Here is a 26,020-nt window from a genome sequence, read left to right on the forward strand (position 1 = left end):
CCGGGTACTGCCTCCTGGGAAAATTAAGGCTCCATTTACGGCACAAAGGAAGTGCGTCAACCAATGCACAACCAAAACAGGAAGAGGGTAGCGCTTTAGTTTTCCCCGGTAACTATCGGTAGCTATCCCCGGTTACCAGTATCAATTTAAGTACATACACATGATCCGATTGTCTTTGCAACAGCGGCGCCAACGATAATACCACTTGGAAACGCTAATTGTAGTTATGTTGTTGCTGGGTAACAAGACGGGAAAGATGGGTGCGAATACTGCTATGAAATTAGTTATGATGTCATTTACATTTTGAAATTATGATATATAGTTTACAAAAAAAGAACTTTTGGAAATTACAATGTAAAAAGTTTTAAATACTGAGTACATATGATGCATATTGTTATTGGCAACAAAACATTAACGTAGGAAGCGTGTACCAATTTGTAGGCTGTAATCTAAAGTGTTACCATTTAGTCTCAGTTTACTAAGTGGTTGATTTTCTGTAATAAGTTATTGGGAGTAACAACAGGTTTACAAAAACATACAAATAGAGCACATCATGTAAATGGTTGTCCCTCCATATTTTTTTGTATTATCCCCCCAAAGCCCCCTCCCATCCAACCCTAACCCATTGCTGATGCAAAAGGGGTAAAGAACAAGTTAATTAAAAAGAAAAAAGACAATTTAGCTGTTAGTGGTCATTTCTGTTTACATAAATCAAACAATTTAGCTGATGGAAATAAATATATTTCATAAGTCCGTTAGTCTACCCAAATACACTACATCCAAATAAAATTAAAACTTATACTACAAAATGTATGATTAAGACCCCTGGTATTTTGTATTTTTTTTTCTTTTACTTTTATATGAAATTACAAGTGTTTACAGATGAATTGTTTTTCCAGTTGTAGACTTGATGATGCTGTAATAAGCTAATTTAGTATCTTTAGAGTGTAGAAACAGCAGCAAAAGGCTGATTTGTAACCTTCTTTTTCTCTTCTAAATCAAAATGCTAACTCATATTTGTTAGCTTTGTTGCACCCTCAAAAAGTACAGAATTCACCGCACCCGCCCACCACTGGCAAGTTATTAGTATGCAACAGATGCTGCGTGGCATCAGTGTTTCTCTCTCACAAAGACTGCAGCAGAGCATCAAAAACAAACTCAAACACAGATGTACTTGACAGCAGAAGAGAGAGCAGACAGAGGTTGGAGCAAGCCGGCGATGCCGAGCTCTGCTTGTCTGATTCCTGTCTCTTTCCCAGGCTTACAGTAAATCCAGCTGCCATAGGTTACACACCTGTTGTGGAGGAGACAAAGCAGCTAAAAGAGAGCAGATTTACATATGAGCCTTTCATAAATAATCAGTCAATTCTCACACAGGTCTGGAGCTGGAAGGATTTTCGAACAATGCGAGCAGCTCGTCCTCTTTTTTGCTTCATCCATTATCTCCCTGCGATCACGCTCTTCCCCCCCTGATGCATTTCTTGTGGTCACTACAAGTAAAGCATGAGTCATTTTGGACAGCAAATGATGTTCGGAATATGCCACGGCCTTCTGGATAATCCGACGTGATCCAAATTTAATATGCTCCGAGCGTCTTTGAGAGACGGAGGAGCGCTATTTGATGCATAATTCTCCGCCGTCATCATGAAGATGGAAAGCCCAGAATGACCACTAAAAATCATTATGTTAGCTGTGATTAGTGCTGACCTTTTCCTTCTCGGAGATGGCGAAACACAAGCCATAGGGCTCTTTATTCTGGTGATGAGGTCATTTTTGGTCGCGGCCTGCATTCTGATGGAATTTCAGCGGCAAACGATTCAAAGATCAAATGTGATTGGCTTCCTAAATCTGAGGCTTACTTAGACCGCGTGCATCCGTCACGATCATCGACTTTGTGCCTGCTAAACACAGTTATGATTCATGCTGTTATTGTTTCAACATTTTTCGGGTACCAGCATCCACATGGAAAAAAAATATGCCAAACATGAATTAAATATAACAAAAATAACGAGCAGGCAGTGGTTGTTTTTCTCCCACAAAAAATGGGAGGGATATTGCAGATAAACCTGCCACAAGATTAAATTCACACCCCAATTTAAATGGATGTGCTTTATTTATATGGAAATAAACAGCATGATCGCGGATGTTATAAGTTGGCAAATGAGCGAGTGATGAAAGCGCAGCCTTTCCGGCGCGCTGTTGCTCCGCAGACATAATAGCACCGCTGAAAACTTTGACCTGAATAACAACAACGTGCATCCCCGCCATTGTAAAGTGAGCGTAATGGATTTTCCCCTCATAACTGTTTTAATGGAGTCATTTGCATAAAGAAATGAGTAAATACTAGTGTATGTGGTATCTAAAAATAGCAGTAAATGAGGAATTGCATTGGCTGTGTAAAATTGAATCCAGAAGAAGGCGAGTGAAGCTGACACCTGTGTCAGTTTTATTTTCCCTCTAGCCAACACGGAGCTCAGCGTGTCTGACTCACAGGGATGACAGATAACTTTTTAAAATATTTTCTTTTTCCAGCACAATGTTTAACTTGCCGAGACATTTAACTGGCACCTACCCAGTTGCTCATGAAGCTGTAGCCCAATGAAGTCTGTTTTACGAGACTCAGGTCAGAGCTTTGCAAGAGTTTAGGGGGCTGAGACTAACGACAGTGGTGCTATTTCTTTTAAATTACACCTTCTACTTCCTTACCCAAACATATTTATTATGGGGGAAATAAAACGTAGATTAATGTTGTGGCATTTGGGGTGATAAATTACATTCTACATCTTGCATCCGTGTGGTCCAAATTAAGGTTTCATTTCATTATAAGTTCTGCAAACATTTGTATCATATAATATCCCAAGGTCAGGCTTAGTAATTGACTACTCGCTAAACCCCGTCCCTGAACAGGGATCGGGTGCCCGATTTGACTGTTATCAGCTCATTAAATGTGCGTTATCAGTCATTATCAGCCTCATAGATGTGAGTCAGTAGGGGCCTGCCACGTTGTAAAAGTGAAAGCGAAACTTTCTAACTCGTAAAACTAAATGAAACGTTACGTTTTTTACACGAACAAAACAGCTTTTTTAGTTTTAGGTATCAAAACCACTTGGTTAAGTTTAGGGAAAAAGATTGTGTTTTTGCTAGGGCTGTCAATCGATTAAAATATTTAACTGCGATTAATTGTCCATGATTAATCTCAAATTAATGAAATTTTTTAATCAGTTCAAAATGCACCTTAAAGGGAGATTTGTCAAGTATTTAATTTTTCATTCAACCTTTATTTAAATCATTTATTGAATCATTGAGGGCATGCTCTCATTTTCAATGATGTCGAGAGTACAATAGAGCAGAATAAATATAAACATACGCAGAACATAATTAACGAATCACAAGAAGCAATCAACCAGACGACAATAGAACAATGTTAAAAACAGTTTCATACAATTCTCTTATCAAAATGGGAGTGGGCAAATATGCTGCTTTATGCAAATATATTTATATATTTATTATTGGAAATCAATTGACAACACAAAACAATGACAAATATTGTCCAGAAACCCTCACAGGTTTAGCATAAAAAATATGCTCAAATCATAACTTGGCAAACTGCAGCCCAACAGGCAACAACAGCTGTCAGTGTGCTGACTTGACTATGACTTGCCCCAAACTGCCCATTTACATTCACATATCTGGAGGTCAGAGGTCAAGGGACCCCTTTGAAAATGGCCATGCAAGTTTTTCTTCAACAAAATTTAGCGCAAGTTCAGAGCGTTATTTAACCTCCTTCCCGACAAGCTAGCATGACATGGTTGGTTAGGTTTTCTAGTTTCATATGATGCCAGTATCTTCACTCACAAAACTGATCCTGCTGCAAAGATCGATTGCATTAAAGAAATTAGTGCCGTTAAAACGACGATTAAAACGCTTTGGCTTAAGATAACTGTTTGAAAAGTGAAAGTGAAACTTAAGGTTGATAACACAAAGACAACCACATGTTGTTGGTTTCACACGGGATGCAAACTCGTGTTTCCAAGGTGAAAGTCCTGTGTTTTGTGTCCCATCCATCGCCACCGACCTCCGCCCCATATGGAGTTTCGCGCAGTCTATACTACGGCGCCTGACTTCCGCAACTGCTCCTGTCATAATTACTACGGTTACTAGAGGTCGCTGTCGTCTTCTTTTATTCCTTCTTTCAATGATCGCTCATGTGAATTGATGATAAAACCTACTAGTGGGTGTAGCAGGGCCCTTAACCACTGATAACGACCATTTAATGCTCTGATAACAGTCTAACTGGCTGAATGGTCCAATGGTAGCTTAGCAACCATAACTACAGCAGGCCTTTTGCCCTTTAGATTTCTCCACATGCCCAAACTAATATGAGTGATAGTTGGTATATAAAGAGCTTAATTTATTAAAATGTGTGTTAATCTGCTCTAATGTAAGCTGCATTAATTAGCATATCTGGCTAGCTAGCTTACTAATGTGTCTTCCATTAGCTAACGTGTTATATCACAAGTTCCACTACTCTTCTATACTGACACATTAACTGCGTGGTTGAGTTTATCTTCTAAATGAATCACTTCCTGAAACATGCAGCTCTAGCCTCTAACTTTCAGCAGAATGTCACGTATATCATGGCGACACAAAGAGGAAAGCAGACTTTTTCATTCATAAAACAGAGCCCTTTGTAGATACACGTTTTTTTATCTGACAGCAGCACTATGAATTTCAGTCACATCTGATGAAAAATGAACAAAGTCGACTGCTTGAGCTCGGCTAGAGGAAAGCTCTGTTTGCTTATCTGTGTGTACTCTTTTGTTAACGCAAACATGACGTGAATTATAGAAACAAACAATTTGCATGTTTAACTTTGGAGAGGGGGGAAAATGGATTTCCAGCTGTTCTAGTGAAGTCAGAAAAGATCGCTGCCAAACAAAGCCATTTAAAAACACAAACATTGTTTGTCCAGGGCAGCAGAATTGCTTGTCTTTTACTGGCGTGGTGTAATTTATTTCAAGAACGTGGTGAAGATAAAGAACAGATCTATCTGTTTGGCATGACAAAGGAGGGCAGTGGCACAGATACGCAGTTCATTACAAGCCGGCAGATATAAGTTTGGAGGGGTAAGGGAAGGACAGAAGCACAGTGAGGCCACAACTTTTACAAACACATGATCATAGTGTCAGTATGAGCTGCTGCTGTCTTGAGAAGTAGAATGAAACATCTGTCATGATTTGCAGAAATATAATACAGTAAGTGTAGTGCAGTATTTATTATTGGAAATCAATTAACAACAAAAAACAATGACAAATATTGTCCAGAAACCCTCACAGGTACTGCATTTAGCATGAAAAATATGCTCAAATCATAACATGGCAAACTGCAGCCCAACAGGCAACAACAGCTGTCAGTGTGTCAGTGTGTTGACTTGACTATGACTTGCCCCAAACGGCATGTGACTATCATAAAGTGGGCATGTCTGTAAAGGGGAGACTCGTGGGTACCCATAGAACCCATTTTCATTCACACATCTGGAGGTCAGAGGTCAAGGGACCCCTTTGAAAATGGCTAAGCCAGTTTTTTCCTCGCCAAAATGTAGGGTAAGTTTGGAGCGTTATTTAACCTCCTTTGCGACAATGGTTGTATGACCAATGGATTCCTTAGGTTTTATATTTTCATATTATACCAGTATCTTCACTCTAGATATAAAACTGAGCCCGCTACAATCTCCAAAAGATCAATTGCATTAATGCATTAAAGAGATTAGTGGCTTTAAAATGATTTTGTGTTATTATCACGTTAACTTTGACAGCCCTAATTAATACAATGATTAATATCACATCCTCAATTTACACCTATAGTGATGTATACCATGCAAGTTCATGTACTTAACAGCAATATATTAAGTTCTATAATATTTAACCTACTTAAAATCAGACTGAACCTGGACTCATCACTGAACATGACATTCCTCCACATGTTCAGGTTCCATTGTCTGTGTTGTCGACACCAGCGCAAACGGGCTTGACGGTGAAGGGCAGTCATTGCAGGCTTCCTGGTAGCTTTATGAGAATACACTGTTTACTTTTGGCAGAGCATTTTGGCACATTTTTGTTGGGCGCTCCCCACATAATCAGCTGTGCTGCTCATCCCACAAATGCATGATCCTTACAAGTTGGACATTATTGTGAAGGTAAATAAACAGGCTTTCCAACGATGTAAAATACAATGACCATTAGCATTGTAACAACAGAGAAATAATCCACCAAACACAAGTTTCCGAACTTTCTTTTTCCAGTATATATGCATTCATCTCTCTTTTCCACGTATACTATGTGATGATCTTACATTGTTTGATGGGAAGAAGAAGACGATTAAAAAGAAGATAGCACAATATTTAATATAATATGATAAACAGTATTGGCAAGAATCTGGCGATACGATACGTGTCACGATACAGGGGTAACAATTCAATATGTTGTGAAACTATAAGCAAAGCTATATATTGCAATTTGTTTTTTAAATTTAATTTTAGAAAAACTGTCATAGTATAAATAACACACAATAACTTATGCAATCGGAACAGGGATCTTTGTGTAATATGTAAACGATTAATAAAAAATCAATGCAGTGTTTTTGAGAATCGATACATAATATCGCGATACCCTAAAAGTCTAGGTGTTTATAGGGTGTGCAAACCTTAATTCTTTCAGATTACATTTTTATCAGCATAATAAGGAAATGTTAATGAATGCTAATGACGTTAACGAACATTGTAACATATTTAATTTGTTTTCCGTACAGGCCAGTAAAGCATGATTTACATTTTTATAGCTATGTTTAAGCAAAAACCACAATCTTTCCCTAAATTTCACTTTTTAGTAGCCTAAACGTGACCACCTCAACGTAATTACAACCACTGGTAATTAATTAATTAATTCACAGCATTAATTCTCTCTCTTGGTCCATGATGGAAAACATTATTAATAGTTAGTAATGGCTCAGTTTATGTATGCCCAGAGTTAACTCCTGATTCATGCATTATAGATCAATTACAAGAGGAATATAATTCTCCTAATAACTTATGCCATGCATTTTGTTTTTGCACATATTCTATGATGAATAATAATCCTCCTTCTCTGTAATCCTTCAGAAAATGATGGAATTACACTTAATGATGTCGGTGGTATCACAGCAAACACTTTGCATTTTAAGAATAGCTACTTTTGTACAAATGGAAAACATCATGGTTGAAGGAACAGGGGCAGTTTACCGCGGTGTGTAATTACACAGAAATGCTTCTGGTGCTGCAGACAAAAATGCTTAAAACATAGGCCTGGAAATAAAACAAAATGTGTGTTTTAAAAAGAGGAAAACTTTGTTGATTTATTGAAAATATAATGTATCACATGTTGTAATGTTCTCACAGGCTATAGGATGACACAAAACAGAATGATTTTCTGAAAAAACAAATAAACTTCAGTATTTTTATGATAGGCTGACATCAAGCGAACAGAAGAATTAAATATATATGCGCAACACGTATAGCTCATCAGATCTCTGGGGAATCCAGCTGTTTTCACTTTAGTGTCTGCCAATTAAAAGCCATTAGATCACAATGGAAAAGCAATTTTCAAATATTTGTACCTAATTTAATTGTAAATCATGTTGCAAGTGCTGTTAATTCACATCAGTTTCCCCTCAAGGATACTGGTAATGTGCACCCCCATCACTACGCTTTCTTACATACTATGCCATTTTGAAAGTTCAATACAATGGGCTTGAAGAAGCGGAGAGGAGCCGGCTTTTGGGTTTTCTTGAGTCGTGCAAAGAAGTTTAAAATCTACGTTCATGCAGAGGATGAAGTATTTGTTTAATTTATCTAAGTTTTGTCTTTGGCCATCTGTTGCCTGCATCTCTAATTGAAGCCATATAGACTATATTCACACAGTGCAAAGTTACTTGGAAAGATTGTTTTTTGGTATTGATCCCCCCAATTTCATCAAAAAGTCCTCCAAATGAAATACCAAAGATTCTATTTTACACGTACAATGTGATCATGTCATGGTTGACGATCGGACCGAACAGCATGATCGCTCAGGTCGTGGCTGACGATTGGACCGTACAGCATGATCGCTCAGGTCGTGGCTGACGATTGGACCGTACAGCGTGGTCACTCAGGTCGTGGCTTGACAATCGGACCGTGCAGTGTGATCACTCAGGTCGTGGCTGACGATCGGACCGTGCAGTGTGATCACTCAGGTCGTGGCTTGACAATCGGACCGTAAAGCGTGATCACTCAGGTCGTGCCTGACGATCGGCCCATACAGCGTGATCACTCAGATCGTGGCTGACGATCGGACCGTACAGCGTGATCACTCATGTCGTGGCTTGACGATTGGACCGTACCGCGTCATCACTTAGGTCTTGGCTGACGATCAGACTGTACAGTGTGAGCACATAAATCGTGAGGTTTGACTTTACATCGCAAACAATCTACTCGTACAGTAGGAGTAGGAATTACACAACCAAATTTCTAAAGTCGTACAGTGTGTGCCCAGCTTAACAGAGGTCACCCTCTGCAGCACCACATAAAACACTGAGAGGCAGGACGATACAAATGATAGGTCAGATAGTAATGAATGTTGACAGATATTATTATACTTTGATACAAGCAAGGAGAGATTCTCCTTGGCTGTGTTATTTGTGTTAGAGACGATCATGGCTAAAGTTGTAAAGATGGCTAATGGCAATCTAATCCAATATTTGTGTTTTTGACTGACTTCCCTACATGGTATAGAATATATCAAAATAAAATACACATTCTTTACCTTTCTAAACCCTTTGTTTATATCTGCCTCCTATTTCAGTATCATGTTTTTATGGAAAACGATAGAGATAAAAACAATTAATGTTAAAATCCCATTAAAACACGACACAAAACTTTGATGTCTCATTTAATGGAGGTTTTTACTGAAAAGTGTGATAACTGCAGATTAATTCATAAAACACACTTTTGAGGGATTATAAAGGAATGCATTCTGCTGGTGCATGATATGACCAGAGTGTTTCATCTAAATGTAAATTGTAGAATAGCCTCAGATACTCGTGAATCAGAACCCAGCCAAAGTGGTCGTATCTCTGCATGTAAACAGAGGAGCAGACAGGAAACCCACAAGTAGCCACCAGTGTAGAGTTCCTTCAGCCTCACTGGATGCTTTTTAAGACTCTCCCCCCGTGCTGCTAGTTAATAATAATGTGTCACTGCAGGGCACATCTATGATATTAATGACACTGAAGGCGAGACCTGCCTTTGTGCAAGCATGTCTCCCCTTCCTCCTCATAGAAAAGCTGTTTAATCTCATTCATAGGTGATGTACCTTGTGGCCACTTCAGTTCAGAGACATACTGTAGCTGTAAAATCACACTATTATTTCAAACATCGGTATCGTATCGGCCCACAATTTCACAATCGGTGCATCTAAATGCATATATCAACACATAATATTTTCAAATATGTGTCAGGCTTACGTATGTTTCTGTAACCGATAAAAATGCAACTTGAAAAATTTCAGATTATTGATGAAAAGATTGGCTACTGAAGCTGCTTTAAAAGCCAATGAAAAGAAATCCCCTCTTCCACATTGCAGAACAAGAATTTGTGATAAGTTATGTCTGATAAACAAAGCTTTTTATTGATGTAATTAATTTCAAGCAACGTTAACAACTAGATGGCAGCTGTCTCCGATCTGACAGTTGACTTGTTAAGCTGTTTGTTTTATCTGTTGCCAAGAAGCAGAAGGTGACCGTAGGATTGTAAATTGTGGTCGCAACAGTTGGTTGATGAGACACTCTGCTTTATTTATATGCTGATATTGCTCTGGGCAGATGTTTTAGTCCATTTACTACAAATCACTTCGCTGACCATATCCCAAAGCATCTTTAAATATTTTGAATTTATTTCCAACCTGATACTTTGCATTGGCAAAACAACAATAAGGATGGTGAAATTCACCTTTAAAGACCTCCAAATGGGAAACAAATGTTTGGTCTTTGAATGAATATTGTCAGCTATACCGCTACGCATGTGTAGGGCCACTGAGGTGTTGCGGACCTCGTGGTAAATTTGGAGGGATATTTAGCCCCTTTCCCAGTAAGATAGCTTGTTAACAATGGATTCATCGCAATCTCAAAATTGATATGATGCCACTATATGTACATATCCACGTCTATATTAAAACCTGAAACCCGCAACAGCCTTCAAAAAATGTAAATGCCTGTCAAATGATCCACCATCATTGTCAGAGGGTTAAAAGTAGGCCAGGTAAACCAAGAACTGAGGAGGAGAAATAATTCAAATTTTAAGATCATTGTGAGTTAGAGTAATTTAAAAAAAAAACTAATTAAAATATAACCTATTTTCAATTATACTCACTTATGACGCTCAAATTTGTCTCATAATCAAAGTCAATATGGTAGCTATATAATGAAGGGATAATGTACAGCTTAAGGGGTTTATTTCACAACAATGACCCGCTAACTGTACATTATCCTGCTTATTACACGGCTACTTACTTAAGAAATCAATAATTTGACACAAAAGCGGTCTGCCAGAGTCTGACATCAGAGCTGCTCCCATAGCAACGGTCTGTTATACATAGAAACGGTCTGCTATAAAGAAATAACACACCGTAGAACGCCCTGATTGACCAATCAGAATCGAGTATTTAACAAATCCGTGTAGTAAAAGCAGGTTAAGAGGCAATGTCAATCCTTTATGCACAAAAATAACACTGAGAACCTTCCGGCAGGGGCACCAGCTAAAATCTTGCCTAGGGCACCAAATTGGTCAGAGCCAGCACTGAATAGTGTACAAAAAAGACAAGGTTATTAGACTAATTTGTACATAAATACACTAGCAAGACTTCCCACGGTTAATATAAATGAATCCACCGGCTAATTTCTGTGCAAAAAGGTAAATCATTTCCTACCTCACAGTGTTGCTGCAGGGGTTTTTAATACCACTGCAGTTACGGCGGCTTGTTTACTTCCTCCTACAACCTGGATTCATCTGAAGAGTAGACATCCTGCACTGTTTGGACTATACAGTCACACTTTATGTTTTGGCATGCAAACGGAATAAGCATCTCAGTTATCTGTTGCAAAACACTTTGAGAGCTGACTCATTGTTCCTTGTGTTTGTGAGTCACTAAATTCGTCCCTCTGTTTGGTTCAAGGTCACACCGTCATTGCTTTTTACATGGTTTTAATTAAAGTAAAATTTGCACTGGAAGGGACTCATTCATGCCACTGAACTACATCCCAGCTGGTGCTTGTTATATTTTTGGATATATTGACGTAGGAGGACGATCTTGTACTGTAAATTTGTGAATTTGAGATCACACAACGCTTGAGTGACGTGCACCCTGTTTGTTTGGATCTCTGTTACTCCCACACATGAACACTTGTAAACTGAAACGTACACAATTGGCAGGTATATTTATCATATGGTGTGTAATTGCAAAATTGGAGCATAGAGTGGGCATTGTACCAAACTGTAACAGAAACTCCACAGGTAGAAGCAGCTATATAAGGGTTCACACTGTGACAACCGGCTGTTTAAATCACATATTTTCCCTTTTCTATAGCTTTGACATGTTATACCATTAATGCAAGCATTATTTCTTTTATCACCCCATTACATGACCATCACAATCAATGGTCATCAGGAACTATTAAGAGGCTTATAGGCATGACAGACTCAACAGGCAATAAGACACCACTGCAACTGTTCATACATAGTGCTTTGCATGATTTTTTAAAATATTTTTCTCATGCAACCTAATCCCCAAAACAACAGGAAGATAAGATCCCTTATTACAAGACCTCTTTGTGTGGATTGCACACAGCAAAATCATCTACAAGCATTTGGAATTTTCCATATCGGACAACAAATCGCAATATATCGCAAGATATCTTATCGCAATATTCGTTCACAGCATATCGCAAAATGTTTAAAATTGCAATAAGAGCATATCGTGACTTAGAGCTACAGTGGGTAGAAATGAAGCAAATATGTTTAAAATGTTTTTTATTTTTATAAACGGTCGCTATATCCTGACAGTAGTGCATGAAACAGATAATCTGAAAGAAATCATGTTCCTCCGGTGCTCCTAATGGCATCTGCAAGATTTCACAGACCGGAGGAAAACAGCCAATCAGAGCTGATTTGGAGTCTGCCGTCTATGAGAGACGGCTGTCAATCACTCGCAAACTCCGACCAAACGGTCAAACTAGGCATCTGATAAAACATGAATCAATATTCTGTTACTGTCATGCCTATTTCTCGCCTCAAATGTTCTCAGAAACATCTTATAGTGTACTGTTTAGCTGTAAAATGAGAAAGTTTGTGACCCGGCAGCCATGTCAAGTTGAGGAAATACCAAGCACCGCCCACCAGCCGGAGCACAGCCAATAGAAACGCTCTCTCTCTCTTTCTCTCTGAAATGACCTGTGATTGGCCAAAGTCTTCCGTCACGGGCTGGATATTTTTAAAGCCTGAAAACAGAGCAATGAGGAGGTGCAGAAATATCGTGATAATATTGTATCGTACGACCTCTTGTAATTCCCTTAACCATAGTTGCCATGCACAAATATTGTCGAAAGCAATGATTTTAAAGACGAGTTTTGCAACATCCTCCAATCGTGTCTTTTCCAGCCAACCAACCGAACTATATTGCCAAAGTTTGGTTGGTTCAACACTCCTCATTGCTATTAATACTAGCCAGAAGCAGCTGTAGTCCAGCTCTCGTTATTTAGTGCTATATTTATTCCCACAAATGGAGCAGAAATGTTTTACCGTGTCTTTGAACACATGTTAGAATGTAAGAATGGATTTATCCGCAATCTCTAAGAAGGAACAACTTATGGTATAATACTAAACGAAGGTCACTTGGAGGGGTTTGTCTGTTTTTTTGATTTACTTGCACTATTGTCACAAGAATCGGCTCTCCTTTCGGGGATAAGGCCATCAATCTCTCTCCGTCTCTTTCACACTTTCTGTCTGCCTTTTTCTTCTCCATTCTCGGTCGATACACAGATGGGCTTGTTTTTCAGCCCAGACTCCTCTCTACCAGCATCTACCAAAACAGCACATGTCACATTTAAGAGCTAATGAGACCCATTTTATGGACCCTAAACGGTTAATTCCTCGTCTATAAGTCAGCTTATGAAACCTCATGTAAGTCATTAAATTCGCTGCTGCTGTGTTTCCATTATAATCACAAACAAGATTACAAATAAGATTAAACATAAAATAAATTCATTTTCAGATTGTAAAGGTGAGATAAATTGTTGCAAAGATAGTCAGCCTAAAGAAAAGATATCCCTACAAATGATGTGCCTGCTTCTCATTTGGCCTTTGCAGCAATCACAGTAATTATTGGCTGTGTGTACTGTAGTTGTGTGTTACGGGGACAAATGTCACTGAGATTTCTCACTGAGATATATGTTGCTTGGATGCCCGCTAAAGAAAACTAATTAACTCCACTACCTATGGCATTGTAACGCTGTGGCTTTATATAAATCACATGTTGACTGGAACAAATTAACGCCCGTGTCCTGGCTTGGTGACACCGCCGTTTCATTTATATCAGAAAAAAACAGGCACGATGGTCAGATTAGATTATCTGCCAAACATAAAACAGGTGAAACCAAACAGGTTTTTATGTTAACAGCTGCGGGAGAGGATAAAGACCAAAAACATAACAGACACATTCCTGCCAAGGAGGATACTGTATTACTCTATCCGTCATAGTTTGTCTGTCAAGATATATCAAAAGGATGGTTTAAAACATGAGTGGATTTAGATGAATTTTGTCAGATACAAGGCCTTTATGCGATGAATAATTCATTATTGTGTTGAGATTACGTACTTTACATGGTGTTTACACCTGGACACAGCAGTGCTATGTATTGTATTGCCTATTCAAAATGTGTACAATATGTATTTTGAAACCAGCAGTGGTTTCAGTTGCTATCGCAACCCCGACTGGCACCATTCTATAGCCGTTATTGTTGCATCCAGCCTTTTTTTTTATATCAGTGTTTAAGCAAATATTGATTTTTTTTTTTCTGCATCCCAAATGGCCTTGTTGGAGCATTATGCTCTGGGTACTTTTACTTCTGTCGGGTTCACAGTTGAGTCCACAACTTTGGTCCACACTGAAATATCCCAACAGCTGCTAGATAGATTTGTGAAATTAGATACAGGCATTCATGTCCCCCTCAGTATGAATTGTAATAACACCATGATCCCCTGACTTTTCATCTTGCATCATCATCAGCCCACTTTGGTTTATGACTAAATACCTGCAGACCTATTGGCATTCCCATCAGCCTCAGCTGTATTTGTGTTAAGTGTTATTGGCTTCACTTTTGTACAGTGGGAGGAAGTGGAGACGTGTCGTCCTTTTATACATACAGTCTATGGTTTGTTCAAACTTGAATGCAGATGCAGACATCTGCAGGCTTGTACATGGATCTTTTTCTGATTTGTATTCACTGTATTCAATATAGGTGCTCATCTACTTCATACTATTTTTCTTGCAGTAGGTGCTAAAACACAGGACCTGATTTCTTCGTGTTCACTCAGTGTGAAAGTCTAACAAGTGCAAGAATTATTGAGTTAAGCAGAACAAATGTAAGAAACCGAGGTGAGGCCATTACAGTTTAATGTCTGCTGTCCTCATGAATCAGGCACCCTGTGCTGGGGAATCATGGGAGAGGTGGGGGGTTGCTTACGACTTTTCCCAGAGGGCTTTTTCTCAGTTTGGCACCCCCAAGGTGAACATCCTATTAACCCCTCAATGTTTGTGCAGAGACAGATCGGTTCATTTGACTGCCAATGGACCGGAAGGCTTTTTGGGAAGTTACACTGACACATGCATGCATCTCTCTCTCTTTTGCACACACACTGAACATTATTGTGTCTTTTCACTCTCAACAGCTCTAAGAAGGTTTGGTATAGACACAAAAAGGGCAGATAATTCACCCTTGTATTGACTATAAGATTTGTACATCCAAAGGAGGGGTGGCAGTAATAGCTCTGGATACATCTGGTGATATTCTACATTTTTCTTACTGTCTACAAATCCCATGATAAAACCAACAATAAATTGATCCTACTAACAAGTAGCCTATTGTCTGTGTAGCCAAAGTATGATATAGCTCCTCTCTGCCCTATACCAAAAAGCTTTTAAAAACAGATCAATGAGCTACATCGTTGCACAGTAGTTTATTTTGAGTCGATATCACATACACCGTCCTGTAAATACTCACTGGTGCACCAAATTCCCAGCTAAAAATAGTCCCCAACAAATGCAGTCACAGTATGCTGCATTCACATGGCAGCCGATTAGACTGCTGTCAGGTTATTGAATAGGTGTTATCAGTCGCTATAAGCCCCATAGATGTGGGTCAATAGGGCCCTGCTACACCCACCAGTGGGTTTTATCATCTATTCACATGGTAGATCACCGAAAGAAGGTATAAAAGAACACGACAGCGACCTCTAGCGACCGTAGTAATTATGACAGGAGCAAAAGCGGAAATCAGGTGCTGTAGTATAGACAGTGTGAAGCTCCATAAGGAACACAAGGTTTTCACCCAGGAGACCAGAGTTCGCATCCCGTGTGAACTCTATAGTTGTCTTTGTGTTCATAGTTATTTTAAACCTAAAGAAGTTGTGTTTTTTTTGTCTAAACCTAAAGAAGTTGTAGTTTTGTTGCCTAAACCTAAAGGAGCCTTTTTGTTTGTATTCAAAACATGACGTTTCATTCAGTTTTACATGTGAGAACGTGTTGCTTTTAAGTTTCACTTTGACAATGTAGTAAAATTACATTAAAAAATCGCAATATATTGCCTTGCTTACAGTATCATTATATCGCAATATATTGAATTGTAACCCCTGTATCGTGATACGTATCGTATCGCCAGATTCTTGCCATACACAGTCCTAACTGAAACAACTTTCTCTGGGGCGAGGAAGCTACGTAACATCTGGTTGTAAATTAAAATATTTTAACTTTCAACGCCATCTACCGTTGCGTTTCTGGTATTCTCTACTGGGTTAACCTAATTTTACCACCCTGCTCTCGTCCACTAACATGATATCCGGTTTACTGTCCACCGTCTGCCTGATTCCATGTGAATGCAACATTACTCCAGTTTGAGTGACAGTGTACAGCTACTTTAGGAAATAATTTAGCGCTTCCTAAAAATGAGTAGTATATATTCGGCTTATTTTAAAAATGTATATCCTTGGGAGGAACAAATGGGCCTGGGATGAGAGCAGACACAGTCTGGGGAAAGCACTGACAGATGGACTAGGGCATTGCTATTTATTTATTCATTTTTTTTACTATATATCTCAGAATACTACAAGAGATACATTTAACCTTACATATACTCACATATGTGAGTTTAAAATAAACAGAAGCCTGTGCAGGAGAAGTATGACGCTGAAAGCTTCTACAAAGATAAACAGGATTACATTAATTATAAATAATGAGGGATAATTGTTGGTTTCGGTCTTTTTATTGAAGTTGTTGACAATAATAACAATCCAGACTGTCTTATGCTTTAATAAACACAAATAATTCTGTGTAATCAACACCAGGCACCTTTATTTGCTTTTAAACTGGAGCCTTAACTCCCCCTTTATTCAACTTGTGGTCCCCCTTAAAAGTTAGAAAAGTAATATTGCTGGAATAGGAGTGGAGAAGGGAGGAATTTGCTGCCCAAATGTTCCTTTCTCTTCGCCCACACAGTAACAATGTGTCCACAGTACTGAGCAAAACATTTCAGTCAAATACAACGTATGACTTATTGGCAGAAAATGTGCAATGTATTAGGAATACAGCTGTTTTTTCTACACAGCTGTGATCACGATGTGTGTGTGATACCGTGCACTAACTTCAGCAAACCAACCGCGTTATGCATGTCCGTAGCATTTGATCCTTAAGAGTTCTGCTGTCAGCTCCACTAAATCTGAGCCTGTCATCAAAATGGCAAAAAACATCCTCGTCTCATTGTTGAGGAGATGTCACAGCCAGCGAACACCAGCATATTCTCGACATCGGGCAAACTTTTGAATCGGAGGGTGAGAAGCTGGTAATGAGAGGGGAGCTCCTAGTTCCCCGCCGCTTCTTCTTACCTTCGCTGTCTGTCAGGAGGCTCGTTATCTCAGCTTTCTACTGCCGGGTGGCCTTGTTATCCTTAAGTCCTGTCTATTGTCTTATTACATCTAAGGAGAGAGAACCAGTGTCATATTAAAAGACCGGACAGTATCTATTCATAGAAGCCAGCACCGAATTTCATCACAGCACCTTGCCAGTAGGGATTAGCCGGTATACTTGCACATGTTGTATTACAGTGACGGGGAACATCAATGGGATCTTGATAACAGTGTCAGAATCTAACAATTCCCAGGCGTCGGATCTTCCAATCCAGTGATCATCAGTCCAGCGTAGCGAGAAATTTCCCCTCTGACACAGGGATTAAATGCACTGCTGTGTTGTCTGACAAGATCATAACCCCGGAGGTCATGTGTAAATCATCATCTCGTCATTGTCAAAGTCCGGCACCGGTGCTGAGAAGGGTAGCTTTACATTCAAGGAGTTGCTCTGGCTTGAAGTTTTTTACTGTTTAAGGGAACTTCTTTGACCTTTTAGGTATTTACTTCTTGGATATATCTTTAAGCATGGCAGGAATAGCAAAGTGAGACTAATAGACTGACTTTTTCCCCATAAAGAAGAAGAAGTGAGAGCTCTGTTTTGTGGCTACATCTTCCTCTTACAGTGTGATGATGGATTTTTCTCTGTTTGATTGGAAAATAATGGATCTAGAAAGAAGCCATCTATTCTTCACTGTAAAGGACACCAGAACGTTAACATTAACTGTTGAGGTGTTATGATTTATGTGATGATTAACTATGTTCAGTCTAGCTATAGCTTGTAGCGCCACTGGAAATGTCTCAGCGGGGTGTTGCACTACAGTATGGTATCAAGTGAGAATGAAATGGTGTCAAAAATATATGCATACTGTATGTGTTATATCATTAGAAGCCATCTCTCTCAGCTGACCCATCCAAGTAATTAAAAAAGTATATTCTAGGGCAGGGGTGCCCCAAACTTTTTTCCTTGGACGGCCAAAACTGGAACTCAATGGTGGGCCACAGGCCAGAAGTAAACATCTATTGTATTGTATTGTATTGTATTGTATTGTATTGTATTGTATTGTTAAAGCTGCAGTGCGTAGAAATCCGGAAAACGCAAAATCCTGCATCCCCTCGAGCTGCTCTCTCCTCTCTCTCCTCTCTCCGCTCTCCCCTCTCTGTCCGAAGCCCCTCCCCCCACACGAGAACGGGCATATGCACGCGCTTCATACGTGCTCGCTACATCTGAGGAGGCTACCGCAGCGAGCTACACATTACCTTCTAACGACATCAACAGTTACCATGGTAACATCATCTTCTAACGACATCAACAGTTACCATGGCTGAGTCACAGGTGAGAAAAATACTTTGTCACAGACCACATTTAGCTACCACGGACAACTTTGAACATATGACAACAAACAGTATTTATGCTTAATGTAAAATAACGCTAGAGACCGACGTCAACAAAAGCTAAAGTATTGTAAGACTTTGCTGCATTTGAAGTGTTTCGTTTATAGACCGAATAAAAACAATTGTTTATTTTCTAGACGAAATGACGAGCTAAACTTTAGAAACAACGTAGCCCAATGTTTTATTCAATCTATATCATAGCTAGCTGGCTAACGTTAGCCAACGGCCAGTTGCTTCTTCAAGTTTCAGTAATGCTATCTTTCTAACTTTAGTGTTTTTTAGTCTGTATAGATAACTTTACACATCTGAAAATAAATAAAACCATGACCATGTTATTCATAATGGAAATGGTAATTTTACATTTGTTACATATCTATTACTAACAGAGCACCGTCGAGTCAGATCCTGACTATGTCCTGGAGCAGCCGGCTACGAATGGACGAGGAAGAGGAAGAGGGCGAGGAAGAGGGCGAGCTAGTGGACGTGGACGTGGCAGAGGGTCTGGCCGGGGGAGAGGACAGAGTCAGCTTGAAGACCCTCTGGCTGAAGATGACTTCAGCAGAGTACAACAACTACAAGCTCGACAGATATCAGATGAACAGGTATCTCAAAATATAACATGTCCATACTTTATGTCCACATTATGATCATTATTGTTTATTCATAAATAAAGTAATACTTTTTCCCTGATCTACTGTCTTTCTAGGCCAGAATTCAGTGTTTGAGCCTGCAGCAGTGTCAGGAGCTTCTGGGGAGATGTCTGTTGAGGGATCCCAGCCTCATATTTGATCTAATGGTCAGCGCTCCTCCACCAGGTCCTCCTGGGGTCAACCTGAGGTGTGTCTGCATGAGGTGCAGGGAAATGCCCACTGACGTGGAAAGGAAGTGCTGTGGCCAGCCACCACAGAACTGCATTTCCCTGCTACCTCATGTGGACCTCTACATCCTCCATGAGGGTGTCCTTCGCCTGGCCAGGAGGATCTGGAACGACATTAGGGCTCAGCAGGACGTACCCAATCCCGGAGAGGACAACAGACAGTTCCGGTATGCTGCTTACCGGTAGTTTGTTGTGTGGCAGTATGGAGCCTTGGGGCGGGGTAACAGAACTGTAATTCCCAGCTGTTGTGTGTGGAAGATTAGGGACAGATATCCTGACCCCCACCACCAATATGTGGGCTTTATCCCACACAGGCTCTGAAACAACCCCCCCCCCCCCACCCCTCCTGTGTGATGTGATATTTTTGTAGAGTATTTACATTTTACTTATTGTTATTCTTGCCATTGTTTTTGTAAAAATAAATCCATTGAAGGATGACCACCTGCTTTTTTTGTTCACGACTGCCAGTGTCAATACCATGCAGTAAAGAAATTCAGCTCACTTGGGTAACACTTTTATTACATTCAAAAATATAGATGACAATCCCAAACATTCATAACACACCACAAAAAAAGTTTAAAAAAAGGTAAATTAAAAAATAAGTACACCATCTTTCAGTGGGGCTAGGCCTATAGAACATGTCTGACCCCTGGTCAGTATTTTTGAGTGGTGGCCATAGTAGGGGTGTAGGTGGGATCGACTCAGGTGAGGTGTCGCAGGGGTCACGTCTTCTCCTATGGTCGGCTGCTCACTTAGGTAGTCCTTGGCCCTGCGAATGAACAAAGAATAGCATGTTAGAATTTTGAAATCAGTTGTTTAGTTTTGACTATAACGTCACACATATAGGCCATATATATATAGGCTATAATATTTTTTAAAAGGCTGCTGTAATGCATATATAATAACTTATTTAGCATGCAACTCTATGCTGGTCTTTTGTTGGTTGAGAAGTTTCTTACTCTGCCTCTCATGCTATAGTACCATATTATTTCAATGACAATATGTCAATGCGTCTCTTTTTGTGTGTCAATGCGTGATGTCTTTACATTATCATAAATGATACCTTTCATATAACATCTCTGTAGTCGTCAAAAAGCTGCTTGTAATTAACAAAATCTATATGCAGCCTTTATCAACTAAAATCAGAATCAGTGTAATGAGAAACTATGTTGTGAAGGCTGCAAGGGTTAGTGTGAAAACATGCAATTTGGGTTTCTGAAGAAGGGATGTTGAATGAGGCCCACTGAAAGAACTTCTATACCTTGTCGTCGACTGACTTGTGTGTACAGTAGCTCCTCTGTGGTTGGAGGTGGAATACCACATAGCACACCATACTGCCGCGGGTCATCAGGCCTCTGGCGTCTCACACGCGGCATGCCTCTGTCTGCTGTGGTGCAGCTACGGAGGATGGCCCTCTAGAGGTCAGGAATGTAGCCATAGTCCTTGTCGACCTTCATTGTGTACAGGCTCCACTTCCGCGACTTCTTGTTGTACAGCTTCCGGTATCTGACATAATGAAATTAGCATATGACCGAAACAGGAAAAGATGGTTATTGAAAAATGAATTTGTGATAAATTTGCAAAACTGCTGCCTGTGCAAGGGCAACATTCATTATAATTATTCATGTATAAATTTGACCTTATATTATAAAACTAATATATTTCCGTTTTAGTGGGTATACTGTTGTCAATTTTAAGAACTTACTCAATGGAGCCATTAGCTTTTCTCTGCACTGGTCGGTGGACATGATGATTATAATCCAAACCAGCAAGTAGGGTGCGAGCTGAATAGACGGGCGGGGTGAAACTGAATCTCTTGCTGGCATACATCAGTATGTGGTTGTGAAAGGACTCAAGTTCTGCTGTAGACCTAAACAGTAAAAAACAAGTGTTAGATCTTTTATGTTGTCATTAGTCATTAGTTGATACATATAGTCACAATCAGTGGTGGACAGTAAAAAAATAAAAAGGACTTTGATCAAGTCACTGCATGATTTACAATCATCTGTATTTTAGAGATTTTTCAAAAAGGGACCCACTCTCCGCATGATCTTTCCCAAGATTTACTCACTTTTTTCTTCCCTATGTGGGTTTATAGGGAGTAAGCCAGGAGCTTCCTTTGTTTGAGTTAAATACTTGTGAACATAAACATTACATGTAAAACCCATGCCCACATACCTAAATCCCAGGTACTTCACTACTTCACCCAGCCAGCGTGCATTTAGCACTATCTCAATGAGTGCTCTGTGTGCCACAGATCCCTTCTCTATCCATTCCTTGTCCCTGTTGTCCGACAAGGGTCCATGGTGACAGGCGCCAAGAGCCCACTCGTGTTCTCCTGTGACGTGATGGAGTAGGCCAGCCCACATGTCCTAAGAGAACAATAACGCATCAGCAATGATCCGACACATTACGCTGAAATGATGTCTGCAGCTGTGAAATATTTCTGGCTCCACAAGTGTAGCAATATAAATAACAGTTCATATAGTACTTACAAAGAAGTCGTCATAGGTTGCCGACATTTTGGCACAAAACCAAAAGTGGTTGCACACTGGCTCGCCTGACCACAGAATGAAATGCAAAAACAATCAAAGAAAATTATTGGTGTAAGCAAGTTTTGTGACGAAGTGACAATGAGTTCAAATGAAATACATTCCATAATATTACCTGGTGGATCTTCTTTCCAAGGTTTTTCGATCCGTGCCACATGTCAAGGGTATGGCGAACTCCCCATGACTTATATATGCCCTTGGCTGTATGAACAGTGAACAAAAGACATTTGTAAGTACAGACATCTGCACGACTCCTGCACAAGTCAACACACATATTAAAAATGAATAACAAACTAAAAACCTATATACGTACTAAAGAGTGCAGCTATCTGGCTATGAGCATCAGTACATATTTCGCTCAAATTTCCTATTTACTGACGAAGTGTGTCAAAAGTCCGGATGAAGGCTTCCTTCTCCATGATGACACTGTTCCGCGCCGTTTCACGTTTGTCCACTGTCACCATGGAGATGATGTCTTTAGAGTCATTCTCCATCACACTATATGTGCAGTACTGTGCACAGAATCCAGGGCTGTCCATCCGACCATCTCCTTTTAAAACAAAACATAAATAATAATTTCAGAAATTGGAACACACTTTTTTTATGATTCACTCTAGTGGATATGATACTGACCACTTCCGGTTGTACAACAACCGGTATTTGTCAGTATCATATCCACAAATCTATGTCAAAATAGAACTTACCCAGGGCCACGACACTGGCTTTGGGCTTTAGCTGGGAAATAACTAATCCTCGCTTTTCTTCCCAGAACTGTTTTATGGTGTCCACACAGTAGGTGTCCTGTATTTTGAAAAATGTGGACCTTCCCACCATCCCCATGTTCATAAATTTGAACAGTAATGCCACTTTCGCATAGGATATTGACAGCCAACATGAAGTCCCCTATCAGCATCCCATACTTGAGAGCGGACTGTGAACTTGGACGCCACACAATATGACCAAAGGGAAACGTCTAGAAAAAAAAGAAGAGTGACAGAAAGCAAAATGGGTTTTATTGTGCATATCAAAGCTTAGTGCGGTGCTGCATATATTTTGCACTATACAACACATAATATGGGCAAAAAGTACCACACACTCCAAAGTCATGAAGTACATATATTTTCCAAAAATGGCTGTTCCTGGCTGGTGTCAGCTCAATGTACAAGATTCTTCACAGCCTTGCCCAATTCCCACCAAGGCAGTTTGTAACAGTTTGTGATGCAGCAATTACGATTTGCTGCTTACATTGTTAAAACATTTTAAAAGACAACATAATATCAATACTGTAAAATAAATACTCACCCACTCAATGATGGCAGCTGTGGCCCTGGATTTGACCGTCACCTGAAAGGGTCCATGGGCCTGGCACGCTGCATTGGTAACAGGGTCCTTCCATCACTGTCGACTTCCCTGGTCTCCTCCTCCTCCTCCAAAGATGAGACAGACTCTGTCTCTTCAGCGTGGCACAAGGTGTCATCTGCCCAGTCAATGCTATAGACAGGATCAAATTATTTAGTAATATTATCTTGCACCAATATACAAAGGGGCACATGCTCAAAATATAAAGAGGAAATTCAAAAACAGATAAACTTATATGGAATTCTGAATGTCGTTGAACTCCTCTACATTGATGCGGTCAGCATTCAAATCAAGTGATGTCATACTAAGCACAATGAAATAATAAGAGAATAAGATCACATTACTGCTCATCACAAACTCTGAGACCAGAATATAACCACCAAGAATGCAGGATATAACTCATATGCTACCATAATTAGTAACCTGTATGAGTAACGCTACTCATACAGGTTATTGTATGAGTAACACTACTGTATGAGTAACGCTACTCATACAGGTTATTGTATGAGTAACACTACTGTATGAGTAACGCTACTCATACAGGTTACTGTATGAGTAACGTTACTGTATGAGTAACGTTACTGCTACTCATACAGTAACCTGTATGAGTAGCGTTACTGTATGAGTAACGCTACTGTTACTCATACAGTAACCTGTATGAGTAGCGTTACTGTATGAGTAACGTTACTGTATGAGTAGCAGTAACGCTACTCATACAGTAACCTGTATGAGTAGCGTTACTGTATGAGTAACACTACTGTATGAGTAACGTTACTGTATGAGTAACGCTACTCATATAGGTTACTGTATCGAGTACTACTGACTGTGATGTGTCGTTATATAGCGACAATTCTATGGGAATTACCGTCCGTTCTTTCTCTTAGTAAACTTATGGGTCTATAAAGCCCTTTGAGATGACAGACTGTGATTCAAGGATCCAGCTACAGTAGCTACGTAAACATAAACATGGACTTGAATCAGCCGCAGCAAGCCTCGGGCTACGGTTAGCAGAAGGCTAACGTACTTTCAACCTGGCTACTCATCGCCTGCTTTCACGGTAAAGCTACCTACAAACAAATCAGTACAAAACATTTAGATATTACAGGAAAACGAAGTTAGTAGCTTACCTGTCCAGGAGAAGAACTGCAAGCTCGGAGTCCAACGTGAGGCCGATGCTGTCCCGGAGATCTCTCCACCGCTGAAACGCTTCGCCGATATTGACACGCGTTTTATTCCGCTTATTGTCGGACTCTCTTTTGGACTGTCTTTTTGAAAGTCTGTCTTTCTTTTTTTGGGTTGTTTTGAGGTGTAGGCAGTTGCTGCCAATGCTGGAATAGCAAGCTTTTCAGTAGGTTGTTCCGCCATTGACCGAGGCTTTCACTATCTACAGAGACCAGACGTGAACGCGCATCTCCTTTTGTGGAACAGCCAATAGGAACGCTCTCTCTGAAATGCCCTGTGATTGGTCAAAGTCTGCCGTCACGGGCAAGATTTTCTAAAGCCTGTAAACAGAGCCATGAGGAGGTGCAGAGGTGTAGTTTTCTCTCAGATCACTTGAATTACAATATGCTGAAAGGTTATTATGGAATTTTTGCCAAATTATGCCAAAATATTGTTGCCTACTGCCACTTTAAGATGCAAAATGGTCCTAAGTTTCCCTAATTGAATATTATTTTAGCTTTTACATAGTTATCCTCTTAAAACCCACCTGCTGAATACAATTGGGCTCATTTCCAGTCATACCCAATATCTGCATTTCCAAGACTGTTTAGAGACCCCAGCATGCAGAAATATTCAAATAAACCATTTTTAGAATAGGCAAAAATAACATTTATTACTTTCTTACTTCGGCCTTTTACCTCTCTTGGGGAATAGGCCGTCAACAAGGCTTCTCCACACATCTCTATCCTGGGCCTTTCTCTTCATCTGGTTCCAAGCATAGCCCGTTCTTTTGGTTTCTGCCTCAAGGGCTCGGAGCAAGGTGTTCTTTGGCCTTCCTCTTTTCCCTTTTCCTTGTTGGTTCCAGGATAAAGCTTGCCTGGTGTTGTTTTGTTGCAGGCTTACGGAGTGCGTGACCTATCCATTTCCAGCGTCTTTTGGGAATTTCTTCATCTGCAGGAAGTTGATAAGTTCTCTGCCAAAGTTGTTGTTGTTTATGGTGTCAGGCCATCGAATCTGGAGAATCTTTCTCAAACGTGTTGATGAATGTCTGCACTTTCTTGGTGGTCATCACAGTTGTTATCTCTGATACATACAATAACACAGATTTTACATTGGTGTTACAGAGCCTGACCTTGGTTTGCAGTGACAGTTCTTTTGAGTTCCAGATGTTGTTTAGCTGTATAAATGCTGCTCTTGCTTTGCCGATTCTTATTCTTACATCAGCATCTGTGCCACCCTGCTTGTCGATGATGCTTCCAAGGTAGTTGAAGGATGTTGTTTCTTCCAATCCGCTACCTTCTAGTGTGACTGGGTCGTTGCTGGTTGTGCCGGTCTTTAGGATTTAGGACAAATCGAACCTGATGGCGGGCCCTGCTTTGGGCAGCCCTGTTCTTGGGTCTTTAAAGGCAAAATGAGTAGTAATTTCCTAAAAAAAACGAT

General features: G+C 39.9%; 1 protein-coding gene and 1 long non-coding RNA gene across 2 annotated transcripts in view; one reads left to right on the forward strand and one right to left on the reverse strand.

The window, feature by feature from the left end:
• The window catches only part of LOC119483949 (neural cell adhesion molecule 2-like), a 529,018-nt gene that overhangs the window by 90,014 nt on the left and 412,984 nt on the right, over positions 1–26,020 (forward strand).
• LOC119483952 lies at positions 19,465–21,184 on the reverse strand. Its single transcript, XR_005205868.1, has 3 exons — positions 20,770–21,184; positions 19,776–20,277; positions 19,465–19,557 (listed from the first exon to the last, which is right to left on the reverse strand). It is a non-coding gene; the product is annotated as an uncharacterized LOC119483952 (long non-coding RNA).

The sequence above is a fragment of the Sebastes umbrosus genome, chromosome 24 (genome assembly GCF_015220745.1).
Source record: "Sebastes umbrosus isolate fSebUmb1 chromosome 24, fSebUmb1.pri, whole genome shotgun sequence".
Lineage (NCBI taxonomy): Eukaryota > Metazoa > Chordata > Actinopteri > Perciformes > Sebastidae > Sebastes > Sebastes umbrosus.